Below are 14,500 nucleotides of genomic sequence, written 5' to 3'. Positions count from 1 at the left end.
TCGGCATTGTTTCCGGGGCCATTCAGCCAATTGGTTTTCGAACATTTTGGAAGTTGAATGGACTTCCAGAACTGATAGAGTTCGAGAACCAAGGTACCACTGTATGCCTATATAGGGATAGCTTGGCCACAAGGCAGCGTGTGCGGATGCACATATCTGCACACACTATGAGCTGCTGCCTCTACTCATTCTGCTCACCTACCTGCCAATCCCTCCTGTTTTAAACCTCACTCATTCCCGTACAGCTCACCCAAGCATCCCCACCCTTCCTTCTCCCCTCACAGGTCTCCATGACCCCTTTTAAAGGAGGAGGAAGGCAAATCAGAGAGTGGTTCAGTGGCTTGACGACAGCCTTACAATCATATATATATATATATATGAAGATATAATTGGCAGTTGCAGGGACAAGCTGTGGAGGTTGATCTCTTTGGGCAAATGGAGTCTGCCCCTGGCCAGCTCCCACCTGCCTGCTTTCTAAACTCCAACTAGTCCAGGAGATGGTATGGCCTATCAGCTTCCTCCTTCTTAAGAGTTGGAGCTATCTGTCAGTGCCTCCAGCTCCATCTACTCTCCTTCCTTGGAGGTTTTTAAGCAGAGGTTGGTTGGCCCCCTGTCATGGAGGCTTTAGCTGAGATACCTGCATTGCAAGGGGGTGGACTAGATGGCCCTCACGGTCCCTTTCTACTCTACAGTTCTATGATTCTATGATACTGTTGGTCTTCCTGTCTTCCACCCTCATCTCTTCTCTCATGGGAGTCTGTTCCACTGTCGAACAACTCTTACGGTCAGAATCTCCTTCCATGTAACTTGCAAGCCATAAGTTTGAGCCTACCCTCCAGAGCAGTTTGCTCCATCCTCATGTGACAGCCCTTTAAATATTTGAAGATGGCTTTCCTATCAGTCTCCTCTTTTCCAGGCTAAACATACCCAGATCTTCATAAGGCTTGTTTTCCAGACCCTTGGTCAACTTGCTCGCCCTCCCCTGCACACATACCAGCTTGTCAGCATCCTTCTTAAATTGTGGTGCCCAGAACTGTACACAGTATTCCAGGTGTGTGGGAAAATGATTGCTTATGCTCTCATGTACAAGCAATCATTTTCCCACACAGGTGTGGTCTGACCAAGGCAGAATAGAGCGGGACTATGACTTCCCTCGATGTGGACACTATACTTCTGTTGATGCAGCCTAGAATAGTATTTGCCTTTTTTCCTGCTGCAACACACTGTTGACTTGTGTTAAGCTTGTGGTCTACTAAGACCCCTAGATCCTTTTTGAAAACTGCTGGGAAATATTTCCATATCCCCACCCCCTGAGTGACATTTCTCCAGCCCAATCTAAACAACTTTTCAACAATGCTGTTAGCCCCATGGCAGAGATGTGTGGGCAGAGTGTTCCATAGATGTATGGAAGCAGAGATCACATGTGAACGTGGCGTGCTGGGTTGGGCGCATCTTTCATCTTTCATAACAAAGGGCTAACCACATAGAATTTGTTAAAATACACACCCTCTTTTCAGAGTTCATTTCTATCAAACAAGAGGAGAACAGAAGGCTTCTCCCCTCCCTTTCTGTTTAGTTTGTGTACCAACCACTCTGTGCAACTTAAAATAGCATTAAGTAATTATCTACACCCACAATGGAGAGCCAAAAGAAACATTTCATGTTCCCACATATACCCTGCGCTCCATTTTTGTCCGCATGAATAGTATTGCTACAAGCATGCTCTTCATATATGTAAAAATGCCTCCCTGCCTAATTTTCTTTATATTGTGAAAGCACTTGCTGGTGGACCATAAAGTCCTGGCTGATGGCATCTGATGGCTGGCAGCTCCTCCAAGTAACTAGGATTCGTGTTTATTAATCATGTGCATTTAAATCACATAGTTGGACCACGTAGATAACCTTATTTTGTGAAGGGAAAACAGATTAGGCACCATTACAGCGAGGGTTGCCATATTTCAAAAAGTAAAAACCAGGACACTCCTTTGACCTTTTTTAAGGAAGATCCCAAATTGTTGATGTTATTTTAAGGAAGACAGTGAAATTGTTGAGCTGTTTCCTTTTTTAAAAAAATACAAAAAAACCACCACTATTGACAAAGTACCGCCTTTCAGAAATTCCCCCCCGGATGTCAATTCCACCTTTGAAATCACACTAATGTCCAGGAATATCCGTATGGCAGCCCTGTTTAAAGCCACCCCCAGATTAGAATGCCTGCTGCACATAGGGCAGTATAGAAATTTAATAACTAATCATAAAATTCAATAATAATAATTGTTAACTGGATCATCCTTATTTTTGTTTGCTGCCTTTTGATGAACTGAGTGGAGGACTATGAGTCATGGGGTGCAAGAAAGTGTGTGAATTCAACAGTGCTTTGTATCTTTTCAGTTGTGAGTTTGTTAATGTTGTTCGTATTGTTTCATGGACTTATGGGTGCTGTAGTGCTTTGTGAATTTCACAGTACGACTTTTCTTGTGGTTGTGCTGTTTAGCCTATTTTTTTAAGCTGCTTTGTTAATCGTGTTTTACAGAAGGTGATTGTTTTGCAATTGATTTACTGATGATTTGTTCATTATTTCATAAGACTTACGTTGTGATTTGTGATGTTCTATTACGTTACTGATATTTGTCGCATATGAGCCGTGCGTGTGAAGAGGGGCATAAATGAAATTATCTTCAGTATGCTCCACAACTAACATATCTTGTACAATCCTGTGGGAAGACTTCTGCCATTACGATCATCCGAAGATCAAGTTGCTATGGCAAGCCACTTCCTGCAAACATTACTTGCAAAACCTTCACTTACACTCGAGGCAGTTTAAGAAGTTATGAATCATCACCCCACTCCCCCACCCCCTAAATAGGGCAATGTCATCTTGCGAAAGTTGTGGTATTCCAGTCAAACATTAGGTTGCATGGCAACATGCCAACCCAACCTTCTTCTGTTCATGGTGGCTGAGTGTGTGTGTGTGTGTGTATAACATTGGGGCAGAGATGGACCGAGACATTTCAGAAAGAATCATCTTCTTCTTCGGCGATCACTCATAGCCAAATAAGATTGTCTTCCATAAACACGGTTTTAACAATGAGTCCACAAGTGACTGTGGAGGCCAGTTCTGGATCCACACGTCGTTCCACAATGGGGACATTGGTTTCCGGGTGAGAGTTGATCACGGTGTGGATTTGCCAAGCATACCTTCCTCCTAGCACGTTTCTCCCTTGCGTCCTGAGTTCAAGCGTCTTCAAAGCCCATAACACCTTTGGTAAAGGCTGTTCTCCAACTGCAGCGCTCGTAGGCCAGTGTTTCCCAGTTGTCAGTGTTTATACTACATTTTTTTTAGATTTGCCTTGAGAGAGTCTTTAGACCTCTTTTGTTGACCACCAGCATTACGCTTTCCATTTTTAAGTTCGGAATAGAGTAGTTGCTTTGGAAGACGATCATCAGGCATCTGCACAACATGACCAGTCCAACGAAGTTGATGTTGAAGAATCATTGCTTCAACACTGGTGATCTTTGCTTCTTCCAGTACACTGACATTAGTTCGCCCTTCCCAAGTGATGCATAAAATGTGTGTGTGTGAATGGTAGCGATGTTAAGAACATAAGAAAAACCTGCTAGATCAGTCCAATGGCCCATCTAGTCCAGAATCCTGCTCTCAGTGACCAACCAGATCCCTGACAAAAGTGCTGAGAAAATGTGCCAGGCAGGCCACAATTTAAACTTTCCTGGAAGTTGGCCCAAGCATTCTCATTGGCTGGTTGGGCCATGGGAATGCCCGCCAATTGGCCAATTGGCGGGCAGCCATGTGATCAGGCCTGCCATTTGCCAGATCACTTGGTGTGGTCCGATGCCTGGCCGCAACACTGGCCACCCCGGAAGGCAAGCAGACTTACCCTTCACGAATTTGTGTAATCCTCTTTTAAAGCCATCCAAGTTGGCGCCACCACCAAATTGGTGGGAACCAGCAAGAGAAGAAGGCTCAGAGCCCAGGGGTTGGTGGTGGGGTGATGCTGAGTGCTCAAAGGGAGAAGACCAGGAAAACGAAGTGTCAGAATCTGAAATTGGGTAACAGGGCTTAGTGAGCGGGGAGAGTCTGTGGCAGAGGGAAGTCCAGAATCAGAGGCAGAAGCTGAAGCTGAAGGAGGCCAAGAGGCAGAGATGGGTCAGACTAGTGAGTCAGGTGTCTCCTCCTCCTGCTGCGACATGCTCCCCTCGCCCCCTGGTCTCCCAGAACCAGGAGAGGCATGAAACAGGAGGAGCCTGGGCAGGCTGCAGGCAGGCTCAGTCTCCAATTGCTTGGGAGGGAAATCCTAGAGAGGAGGGGACCTAGATGGATGTGGGGAGGTGGGGACTTTCAGTCTTGGCAACTGATTCATGGAGCCAGAGCTACTGCGAATGAGCTGCTGTGCTCATTAGGCCAAGTCTGGGAGATCATGTTTTTGCTAATGAAGAGTTGACTCCAACCATAGCTGTCAACTTACAGATTTGAAAATAAGGGACCAGCAGCCAAAATAAGGGATTTCCCGAACACAGGTATGTTCAACTTCTGAGCTCCTCCGAGCCAAAGGCAGAAAGCCCAGCCAGCAGCCAAACGAAGCCTCAAGTGGTGGTTCCCGCAGCGCAGCAACCCGGCAAAGGGGATGCAGCAAGGAAAACCACCGTCACCTCTCTGCTGGGAAGCGCTGAGCAAAGGCGAGTCCCTAGGCAACGTGGCCGATTTGATCGGCACAAGGCATGCCAGCTCCACCCCCCAGTCGTTCTTAGACTCCTTATTGGGTGAGCAACGCAGCCAAGCAACACAGTTGGAGCCTCCCTCCTCCCTGGCCGGCGGGCAGGCAGGGAGAGGAGCTGCTTCCTTTGAAACCCAGGATATTTAAGGGACATCATCAATAAGGAACAGCAGCGGGACCCGGCGCTGGGATAAGGGACTTTCCTGCCCAATAAGGGACGGTTGACAGCTATGACTCCAACTTTGAATTGTGCAATTTACTGCCGGCTGACTCTTTGACAGGTGTGTGAATGTGTGCGGATACTAGTCTCCTGTATATATATACATTGCACTGCCTACTTTTGCCCCTGGCACCACCCACTATTGGCATGTGGTCCCCAGAAGCTTGCTCAGAAGAGATGGCAGCCCTCTGGCTGGAGCAGTTCCTCCATGCATGCTTTAGGTGGTTTTCAGCCAGAGCAGCTGCTCAGGAATCCATTCCCTGATTAAGAAGTTCCACCTGTTATTTCATTCTCCCCTACCACCCAAACACTGAATGCAAGGAATTGCGGAGATGTCTGAACTGGAGGCAACACCCAATAGAATTGAATCAACATCCCCCCCCCCAAAAAAATGCACACAAACACACCAGTGACATTATGTAACTGCATACACAACACATTCCACATCCAGCATTCTTGAGAATGAAGATGAGAGATTTTGAACACATGTTTCATTTAAAAAGGGGCATCATTCCGTCTAACAGTAACCTCGCAAGGCCCAGACTGAAGCAATTCCAGTTATGCCAAGACTTTTTTGAAGGCTGGGAGCTTTGCTCTTTCTACTTTCCCAGTCTCTTCATCCACATGCACCAGGAATAGGGAGCCTGTGACCGTACAGACATTGTTGGACAATGGTCACCCCTGACAAGCTGGGGGTGGTGGGAGGTGTCGCCCTGCAATGGGTGAAAGGGTAGAGATTTCCCATTCCTGTCCTAAAAGGACAAATTTGGAGAATCATTAACTTTTGAGTTACAGATGCTGCACAGGTGCGACTGAGAACAGAGCGTCCGCACTCTCACACAAATGGGGTAATGGGAAATAGCGTAAGCTACCTCAGAGTTGGGACGTGGGTGGTGCTGTGGTCTAACCCACAGAGCCTAGGGCTTGCCAAGCAGAAGGTCGGCAGTTCAAATCCCTGCGACGGGGTGAGCTCCCATTGTTCGGTCCCTTCTCCTGCCAACCTAGCAGTTTGAAAGCACATCAAAGTGCAAGTAGATAAATAGGTATCGCTCTGGCGGGAAGGTAAACGGCGTTTCCGTGCGCTGCTCTGGTTCACCAGAAGCGGCTTAGTCATGCTGGCCACATGACCTGGAAGCTGTATGCCAGCTCCCTCGGCCAATAAAGTGAGATGAGCACCACAACCCCAGAGTCATCCACGACCAGTGGCGTAGCATGGGGGGTGCAGGGGTGGGTGGCCGCACCGGGCGCAACATCTGGGGGTTAGGGTTAGGGGGCGCAAATCTACGGGTTAGGGGGCGCAAATTACTTGGCTTGCCCCGGGTGCTGACAGCCCACGCTATGCCACTGTCCACAACTGGACCTAACAGTCAGGGGTCCCTTTACCTTTACCTCAGAGTTATCCCAAAGACCCATCCAACTCTTGGCAAGATTAAGGCTAAAATTCCAAGCACATTTAGTGCTCTTTTTCTGGGTGGTACGCGGGAGTACGTATACCTCTAAACATTCTGTAACTCTATGTTTGGCCACATTGAAGGGCAGCATAGTACCTTGGGTTACAGACGCTTCAGGTTACAGATGCTTCAGGTTACAGACTCCGCTAAACCAGAAATAATATCTCAGGTGAAGAACTTTGCTTCAGGGTGAGAACAGAAATCGTGTGGCGGTGGCGTGGCAGCAGCAGCAGCAGGAGGCCCCATTAGCTAAAGTGGTACCTCAAGTTAAGAACGGTTTCAGGTGAAGAACAGACCTCCAGAACGAATTAAGTTCTTAACTCGAGGTACCACTGTATTTCAACATGAGCAGGAAAATGAGAGTACCCTAAACATTTTTTAAAGAAAAAAAGCACTGCATTTAGGAGAAAGTCTGAATGAACTCAATGGACCTTCTGTGTAAACATCCCTAAGCTGCCCAGTGATAAAAGTGATGTATTTCAAAACCATATTTGCTGTGCTTATCTTCTTTTCAGAATAAATAAAGCACAGTCACATTTTCTCCCTCTTTTTTGTTGTGTCCCCACCACCTCTCATCACAAAGAGAGTTATGCCTTTGGCTAAACGTACTCGGTTAGCACACAGTTCCGTTTAATGTTTTTATCAAGGAAATCTTCAATAGGTAAGGCTGGTCATCGGCTGGTGGCCGTATATTGATGCTCTTGACAAGGGATCTGGTCTGAACCCAGGCAGAGCAATTACTTCTGCTCTTTCCTAAATAGCACCTCTGGCGTTTAATAGATTGCCTGGTTAATAAGAGATTTAAAAATTTGACTTTTTCATCGAATTGTGATGTGGAGCAGCCCTGTGGCATGGCGTTAATTGCTAATCGGATTGCTTTAACTGTGTGCCCATTTTTTTATTCAACACAGTTAGCACCACAGCTTTAATTATTGTTATAGATTTGGGAGGTGGACCCCCCCCCCCAGAAATTTTGATAATTTGGAATGTGAAGGGAGAAATACAAGCTGCAGGGGGAATCCTGAACTAGCCTATGCAAAACAATCCAGCCAAGCGAGGGCCATTAAGAAACAATACAGAGCACCTGAGAGCCATTGGCACTCCAGAAAAACTTTCCTTCCCTTGCCATGAGGTCTGAACAGAGACTGAGGGTTTGGACAGTTTTGCATTATTCCATAAAGTTTTCTATACTGTAATTGTTTCTGGCCACCGTGTTGCTTTTGATATTGTTGAGTCATATTTTGCAACACAGGGGTTTGTCTGTTTCTATACCCGAGTTGAACATTGCCACACCGATGCTGGGGATCATCGCCGAGTCCCTTTGCATGCAAAGTGTGTTCTCTACCACTGAGCGATGGTTTGCGATGCCATTACTGATGTACAGATCGGAAGACTTAATTCCGTATCTTTATTTTCCTGTAATCAGCAAGCTGCCAGATAATTGTCAGGACGGTAATTTGTCTGTGTTGCGAAGTTGAGATAATGCTGTTCTCTTCATTTCCTCGTCTTGTAACGTCAGCTGCATTGTGATACCATGGTGTTTATTTTAATCTATCCATTTTTTAATTTACAGCAACACAGTAAATCAGCCTCCAAACTACTGTTTAATTGCTTTACAGTCTTAACGGAAAGCAATGCCGTCCTTTTATCCTCATGCTATCGCTCACCACAAAATGATACTGATATAAAGCACAGGGTGGTGTCAGAAGTGTGCCTATGTGTTTGCATGGGGAATTAATCCTAAACACCTGGGAAGTCTGCATTTTTTCGGTACCACCTCTCTCCTTTATTGTCATGATTTAGGGCAGGAAAGGAGAACCACAGACCTGAGGGCCAAATAGGACTCTCTTTGTGGCCTCTTGCTTGCTTGCCTAGGTGGAGAGACTTTTGCATGTAGAAACTGCTGGCTTTCATGTGAATTTTTGAACATAGCCTCCTGGGCAAAGGGGAGAGTCACTTTCCTTACTCCATCCATTTTTGCCTCTAGCCCCACTCACCATCAGAATGTCCCCAGGGCTTTCCCCCCTCCCAGCTGGACCTCAGCTCCAGCACCTCTCAGGTGGACGCCATTGCCATTTTAATTCTAAGAGAACAAGGGGAAAGGTCGTGTTGAGCTCCAGCACCTCTTTTTCTAGAAAAATAGCACTGATCATAGCTGTCAACTTTTCCCTTTTCTTGCGAGGAATCCTATTCGGAATAAGGGAATTTCCCTTAAAAAAGGGGAAACGTTGACAGCTATGGCACTGAATGTACCCTTCTCCAGAATGGGGCCCTTAGCTTAAAAAAAATCTGGTTTCCTACCTCTGCCTTAAAGGTAAAGGGACCCCTGACCATTAGGTCCAGTCGTGGATGACTCTGGGGTTCCGGTGCTCATCTTGTTTTATTGGCCGAGGGAGCCGGCGTACAGCTTCCGGGTCACGTGGCCAGCATGATTAAGCCGCTTCTGGCGATCCAGAGCAGTGCACGGAAACACTGTTTACCTTCCCGCCGGAGCGGTACCTGTTTATCTACTTGCACTTTGAGGTGCTGTTGAACTGCTAGTTTGGCAGGAGCAGGGACCGAGGAACGGGAGCTCACCCCATCGCGGGGATTCGAACCGCCAACCTTCTGATCAGCAAGTCCTCGGCTCTGTGGTTTAACCCACAGTGCCACCCACGTCCCTACCTCTGCGTTAGGGGGTGAAAATACCAAATATTTGGGGGGCATTCCTTTCTCCCTGCAATTAACCACACAATCATACAATTGTAGAGTTGGAAGGGACCTTGCGGGTCATTTAGTTCGAACCCTTGCAGTGCAGGAATCTCAACTACATCATACAGGACAGATTGCCATCCAACCGCTGCTTTAAAAACTCCCATAAATGTGGCCCCACCACCTCATGAGGAAGCCCGTTCCACTGTCCAATGGGTTCTTACCGTCATAAAGTTCTTCCTGAGGTTTAGCTGAAATCTTCTTTTCTTGTGATTTTTAACTCTGCATGCAGGGCCAGATTTAGGTTTGATGAGGCCCTAAGCCAGGCATAGGCAAACCTGGCTGCCCAGATGTTTTGGGACTACAACTCCCATGATCCCTAGCTAACAGGACCAGTGGTCAGGGATGATGGGACTTGTAGTCCCAAAACAACTGGAGTGCCAAGTTTGCCTATGCCTGCCCTAAGCTACTGAAGGTAACAGGGCCCTTTATATGTCCAACTGTCCTCTGTCAACAACAAATTGTCACTGTTTTTTGTGCTGAATATATGCTATATGGCAATTTATGAACCTAATAGGTATCTAAAGCCATTTGCACATAACAAAATATGTACTATATCAAAGTAATTGTTGAACTGAAATACAATTAAGAAGAAGTATATTAATAGTGAAATACAATTAAGAAGAAGTATATTAATAGTGAAATACAATTAAGGAGAAGTATATTAATAATGAAATAATTATTAAGCTCTAACTGTATGTAGGTTTTATTTTATTTTTTATCTTATATTTTGGAAATGTACATCCAGTTTTTTTCCTTTAGATTTTTTGGGGGGCCCCGAGAGAGTAGGGCCCTAAGCTATAGGGGAGCCAACATCCCCTACCCTGACCCCTGCCCTCCATGCGTTGGAGGGTGACTTACTCGTGTTGGGTCCCCACAGGATTTTGAACCCTGGAATATCAGGGGTGCATTGCACGCTGCTGAAGACAGTTGCCCCTCGATTTCAGGTGGGCAACAGGGTTTGCAGTAGATGGTCACGGAGTGGGCATGCCGGCCCCACCTCTACACAGTGTTACTTGCCGAGATAAAGGAACATCTGAGAGCTATGAAAGGAGCCAATATTAGCCTCCTTACTGGAGCTAAGCATAAGCCTGAGCATAAACCCTACAATTCGCCAGCGTATCTGGGACGTAGAATTACAATGCCATATGAGCGAAATGATCAAACATCCAGCAATAAGGGACCATGGGAGAGGTTCCTCTCCTGCTAATTATCTCTCAGGTCTTCAGGTACCCAAATACAGACGGTCTTTTACCCTCGCCAGATTTAATGTTCTCCCTTCTGCCTTACTTCAGGGCAGATTTGAGGGTAAACCATACACAGCACGGGTCTGCCCTTGTGGCTCGTTGGAAGTTGAAACTGCTTCACATGTACTATTACGTTGTCGTCTTTATGAGGATATACGTCTGACTTTTATTACACCTGTTTTGCAAAAGTCCAGGAAAGAATCAGAATATCATAGTTTAAAACTACTGCTAGAGGACAAGAATCCCAAGACTACATTAAATGTAGCTAAATTCTGTGTGTCTGCAATCAATCACAGGAAGCAATTGGTATCCCATAATGACCAAACCCCTAAATGTTAATTACAGGAGGCACGCTAATAATTAATTTCAATTTTTTATATTTAAATCCTTGTTATATTTATATTGTCCCTTGTATTTCTGATATTTTTTATGATCTATGATATTGTGTGTGTTGACGAATAAATTCATTCATTCATTCAAACCTAAGCTTTGAGTCTTAATATAACAAATGCTGGTTTCTGCAGAAGGCACGGCTTCAGAATTAAAAAGCATTGGGGGACATCTGCTGTAGTGCAGAAGAGTTGCCAAAGGGGAATAGATCCGCCCTTCCAGGAGGAAAGCAACGTAGGCAGACGTGCACATAGCAGAATCTGGGCCAGGAACCAAACAGAGGCTGTGCTGTAGCGCAAGGCGGTCAATGGGTGCCATTATGCGACTCCATTAATTAGCTTTTGTAAAGAAGCCAATGTACCAATTTAACACATCCCAGAAATAAATGGGGGGAAGAAAGGCTGCCTCTTCCATCTGGGTGTGAGGGAGGAAGTTGCATTGAGAGTCAGCTAGGCAATGGGTCATTACTTGCTGCAACTAGTCAGACGAATCCCTCCCAGTGTTTCTCCAGTGGACGGATAGGCACAAATCAGGGATAAGCACTGGGGAAAGGACGAACTGGGGGTCCTTTCCTGTGGCGATCACACAGGGTCCCTGGACGTTTCACCATCTATTGATCCCTGTGCCATCACTTTATTTCTTGCTGCCACCACCCAGGACCTACCTGGTACAATACTGAGTCCAGTCAGTCAGTTAAATTGGAACATAAACTTCTGTTTATTTATTGCAGTTTAACAAGCGTGTGGTTTTATTAATGGTATTGGTCAATTACAATCATAGGGTGCCTATCCAGACCTATAACGTCCGCTACCTGCTCTCACTCACTAAACCACCTCTCAGATATTTACTTGTCTTGCTAGCTCCTAACTGTTCCTGACTCAGTTTATTTCGCTACGCTAACTCAACCTACCCCCAGACTCTATCCCAATTCACTCCCACTCCAACCAACCACCTAACTCCCAACAAACTCCTTCCTTCGCCCCTCCCAGAGCTGGTTTTATAGTCCCTCTGACTCCACCCCCTGGGTTCTGATTGGGTAACCTGTTTAACTATTTCACCTCCAGCACTCTCATATGTTAATGTCACACCATCCCAGTGAGAATTCTTGACACCACCAAGCAGAGGTAGGGAACCTCTGGCCTGTAGGCCACATCTGCTCCCTAACCCCCCAGTCTGCAGCAATTGATAGCTCTACCCAACAGGAGACCATGCAGAGCGACCAGCCACTCATTGTCATGGACTGGGATGCAGACACCCCCTGGTCTCCCAGAACCAGAAGAGGCATGAAAAGGGTGGAGGAGAGCACAGGCACAGTCTCCAACTGCTTGGAGAAAACCCTGGAGAGGAGGGGATTTAGGCAGCTGGAGGGAGGCAGGGACCTTCGGCCTCAGCAACTGCTCCATGGGGGCAAAACCTGCCAGAGATGAGTTGCTGTGCCCATTAGGCCTGACACTCCTGTACAGATCGGGTTCTTGCTAACAAAGAGTTAACTCCAACTTGCTCAGTGCGATTTATTGCTGGCTCGCTCCTGTCACTCATGGTGCCTTGCAGGGAAGGACTTGGTGATGTTCTCCCTTCAGGGGAGGCCTGTCCTGTTTCGCCACCTAAAGTGATTGTGGCGATCACACGGGGTCCCCGGACGCTTAACGGTCTATTGATCCCTGTGCCACCACTGCGCTTGCTTCCCCGCTGCAACCAACCAGTTACTCTCTGGTAAAACACTGAGTCCAGTCAATTGTTAAAAGCAACTTTTTACAAACATTAACAAGTTTATGGTTTCTCAGATAATATTCCTGTCAGTATCTTAACTTTGTTTTCTTCACCAGCCTATACCTTCCTATTACCTTCTGTCTGATTATCTCAACTGTTTGACTGACTCCTCCTAACAAATTCTCTCACTCTTTCCCACCAGACTAGCCCAGCCCACAGACTTTTCTTATCTGTCTCTGCTAACTCCAGACTGTATTCTCAACAACTTAACTCTCTACTAAAAAAATCTCTGTGTTTAAACCTTATATAGTGGTACCTCGGTTTAAGAACTTAATTCGTTCTGGAGGTCCGTTCTTAACCTGAAACTGTTCTTAACCTGAAGCACCACTTGAGCTAATGGGGCCTACTGCTGCCGCTGCGCCGCCAGAGCACGATTTCTGTTCTCATCCTGAACCAAAGCTCTTAACCCGAGGTACTATTTCTGGGTTAGTGGAGTCTGTAACCTGAAGCGTCTGTAACCTGAGGTACCACTGTACACCATTAACTCTGCTCCCTGGGTTCCCACTAGTTAGTCATTTTACAGTTAGATAACCCTTTCCCTATGAACCCAGTATGATGTCACACACATAGGATGGCAAATGCCACAGTGATACAGGAATGTTCCACTCCCCAGCTCTTGCCCTCTCCCCACTGCACCCCACCACTTCCTCTGCCAGCAACTCAGTGAGAGGCGGAGCATTCTGCAAGGCCCTGATGCTCGTCTCCTCCATCCCAGGGACAGAGAAAATGAGTGGCAACACCGCACACCGAAACACCCCACCCTTACCAAACTTGGTGGGGTGATTCATCCTGCTTTATAGGTGGGCTCTGTCTCCCTGCAAGACCTGCTTCCTAGGGACTATGTCCTTCTGAAATATACTCAGAGTCGCAAAGTGATTTCATGCTCTTTATTCAGCTCATAGTGGTGAGGCGTCGCCAGTGAAATATACTCAGAGTCGCAAAGTGATTTCATGCTCTTTATTCAGCTCATAGTGGTGAGGAGGAATGAATGAAAGTCCCCTCAAGGTATCTGCTTTATATACATTATTTACACAATGGGCTGCACATGATTGGCTAATTCCGGAATTCTACTGTAAGCCAATCAGGTTGTGGATTCACTTAAATCTGGAGCATGATTGGGTGGTTCCTGCCAACCAATCATACTGCTGCATTGTTCTAGGACCAATCCGACTGCTGCATTCTGAATCCTATTGTTCTAGGACCAATCAGACTGCTGCCTTTTGGATCCTATTGTTCTAGGACCAATCAGACTGCTGCAGTTTGGATCCTATTCGACTCAGTACATAACACCTTCTTTCCTCTTTCATCCTTGGACCCCTGTTGTTGTTTAGCTTTCCAGGTGCAATGTTGTTTTTGGGGTGGGGCTAAGGACAGAAAATTGCCTTGTGTGTGTGAATATGTTAGGGCTGCCATATATCTGGTTTTCCTGGACACATTCGGGATTCAGCCCACGGAAATTGCATGTTAAGCAGTAAAATGCCTGGGAAAGCCAGGACATATGGCAACCCAGTGCAGCCTCCCCAACAGCTCCAGTTACAGTTGTTGTTGTTTAGTCATTCAGTCGTGTCCGACTCTTCGTGACCCCCTGGACCAGAGCATGCCAGGCACTCCTGTCTTCCACTGCCTCCCGCAGTTGGGTCAAACTCATGCTGGTAGCTTTGAGAACACTGTCCAACCATCTCGTCCTCTGTCGTCCCCTTCTCCTTGTGCCCTCCATCTTTCCCAACACCAGGGTCTTTTCCAGGGAGTCTTTTCTTCTCATGAGGTGGCCAAAGTCTTGGAGCCTCAGCTTCAGGATCTGTCCTTCCAGTGAGCACTCAGGGATGATTTCCTTCAGAATGGATCGGTTTGGTCTTCTTGCAGTCCATGGGACTCTCAAGAGTCTCCTCCAGCACCATAATTCAAAAGCATCAATTCTTCAGCGATCAGCCTTCTTTA

This window comes from Podarcis gaigeae, assembly GCF_964106915.1.
Source record: "Podarcis gaigeae genome assembly, chromosome: 7".
Classification (NCBI taxonomy): domain Eukaryota; kingdom Metazoa; phylum Chordata; class Lepidosauria; order Squamata; family Lacertidae; genus Podarcis; species Podarcis gaigeae.
Note: the sequence above shows the minus strand (reverse complement) of the source record.